We start from the raw sequence: 2,667 nt of genomic DNA, 5'->3' as shown, positions 1-2,667 counted from the left end.
TGAAGACAAAGATGTATTTGTACTCCTAGTAGGGAGTAAGATATCATATGTTATTCTGGGGAAGAATACAGTACATTTCCGGGCTTAGTTATAGATTGACTGTTAGGATTTGAAAAATACTGACACTGCTCATACTACTCTGCTCCTTGAAGAGCTATGGAATAGTTGTTCCTCTGAAAGGCTGATGGCAGAAATTTTCATATTTGTAAACATATAAACAGGCTTCATTACTGAACCTGGGTATAGAATTAGTAGTTATTGCATTTATTTTGGATCAAGTCTTCAGAAAACATATAGATATGTCCCTTTCATATTCACACAGGACCTATGCTATGTTGAGAGGCTATAAAGGAGTCAAGCAGTTCTGATGCACCCATTTCTCTGTACCTGACAGTAGGTCACACAGCCACAAGCAGGAACACAGATCATATAAACTAAACTTTGCTCTTGGTCATCAGCACGTCTGGAAAGTCAACTTTGCACTATTTCAGTAGCTTCAAAAATATGACTTATTAGTATTTGAAATGAGAAGTTGTTTACAGAAATGAAAGGTAGGACAAAGATGGATGAGTTTTGTTTTTATTGGGAAAATCAGTCACTGAATCTTAATCTTGAAGCTTCTCTTCAAATTATATTTGTTCTCTGGAGATAACGGCTCATGTAATTTTTAAAAAGTGCTCTCAACCTCTTATTACTCAGAGCCCTTCAGCTTTGTCTTTAATAAGTGTTTCAATATATGAAAGTGCAAGTCCTACAAAAGATTCAGCTATGTTCAAATATTGGTTTAAAATAAAGGGGCTGCACAACCACCCCATCCCCGCAGCCGGTGCCATGCCAGGAGGATGCGCGGTACCAGGCTCTGAGACATGGAGGGGGTTCTGTACAAGTGGACCAATATCTCGTGAATTGGCAGCCTCGCTAGTTTGTTTTAGATAATGAAATCCTATCCTACTATGATTCACAAGATGATGTTTGCAAAGGGAGCAAAGGAAGTATAAAGATGGCGTTTGTGAAATTAAAGTCCATTCAGCAGACAACACGAGAACGGAATTAATCATTCCCGGAGAGCAGCATCTCCACAAGAAAGCAGTAAATGCAGCTGACAGACAGACAGAAGTGGCTGGTTGTTCTCAGGAGCTCCAAGGGGTGTTTGACTGATACTAGGACTAAAAAAGAAAAAAGAAATAAGTGAAACTAGTGAATCTCTGGAAACCAAAATGTCTGAAGCTCGCCTGCACCGTGACCTCCAAATGCAGACATTCATGCCATCCAGGAACGTCTGAAGCTCGCCTGCACCATGACCTCCAAATGCAGACATTCATGCCATCCAGGAACGTGTCCTCCATGATGAGGATCATTCATCTCCCAGCACAGAGAGCATGCATGAAGCTGCCTCTCTGCCCAGTGCTACGTGGAAACATTCATCACGACCCTGGAGGAATGTGCGAAGAGAGCGAATGCCAAGATGAAGCCTGGAATGTTTCAACTGCCCCATCAGGATCTTTGAGTTTCTCCCGTGTCACCTTCTCCTATGCCAAAGATGAAGTGTTCTGTGCCCACCCAGGTTCTCGTAGTTCAGAAAGGCAGAGCCACTGGATGAAAGAACCAGCATCTTCACCCACTCTCCCAGCGATGCCAAGGAACCTACTCAGACACAGACTCATGGAATGAGATTCCCCTTGAAGAGCTCATGCACCTGTTCACTGTTACAGAAATACACTTAATGGAAACGTGACATCAGCAACCATTCCTAACGAAAACAGGCTTATGGGGAAAAAAAAAAAAACTGAATTGGAAGACCCTCTTCCATCCTCTTCCTCAGGAAACCTGGGTGTCCAGCTTCCTCTAAGTATTTCTGTGCAAAAGCTGCGGTCACTCAACTACTGTTATAGGGATTTCTCTGCACTTTATAGAATACTGTGAAACAAACAAAAAAACCCACAGACTTCTGAAGGATATTTTACCTTTATGTAGTTTATTTGCAAGACTATTTTCCTAATAACTTCACAGTGTGAGTGTGAATTTCTTTTTAACAAATGATGGTGTGACATTTTGACGTAAGGACAAATGTAGATATTTTTCCAAGAAACTTTGAGGGGTTGGCAGATTGGTCAGTGACTATTGCAGCTTATAAACTTGAAATTTTATAAGGTGTCAGTTTGACAGAAGTATGATATGTGGAACTTGTGCCATGGACCAAATGGTCACTTTGCCCCAGCTAAAATGAGTTCTAATCGCAACTTCATGATGATCACATCATATACCTTTCAGCAAAAAGGAAACTCTGTGTATTCTAAATATCTTTAACCCAAATACCGTGACACCAGATCCAAATATTCTTCAAAGCTTTCATGTGTGAGGTTGGCACTACTGTATCTGTCAATACCAAAAGTTGGGGTAAAGTTGTGTGAGGCTGATACTACTGTATTTGTCAATAATCAAAGTTGGGGTAAAGTATTTAATTTTTGTTTATTTTCTTGCTGCATCAAAAGAAGATGGCATTCTAACTTTTGTGACCTACCAAATTTAAGTTATGTAGACATCGTTATGTACATTGTTCTAAAAATGAGGCTAACATTGTCGTGACCTGGCTCACTTATACCAGAGAAATAAACCACTTTTGATGGAAGAGGATTTGAGCGTTTTTTTTTTTCCCCCTCAGATAGA

The 2,667-nt window shown here is 40.3% G+C and overlaps 1 pseudogene; it reads left to right on the top strand.

The window, feature by feature from the left end:
- Positions 1-866: 866 nt before the first annotated feature.
- On the top strand, positions 867-1,923 carry LOC133747741 (pleckstrin homology domain-containing family A member 3-like; annotated as a pseudogene).
- The last annotated feature ends 744 nt before the right edge of the window (positions 1,924-2,667 follow it).

The sequence above is a fragment of the Lepus europaeus genome, chromosome 19 (genome assembly GCF_033115175.1).
Source record: "Lepus europaeus isolate LE1 chromosome 19, mLepTim1.pri, whole genome shotgun sequence".
In the NCBI taxonomy this organism is placed as follows: domain Eukaryota; kingdom Metazoa; phylum Chordata; class Mammalia; order Lagomorpha; family Leporidae; genus Lepus; species Lepus europaeus.
This window is presented reverse-complemented; position numbering and strand designations above follow the sequence as displayed.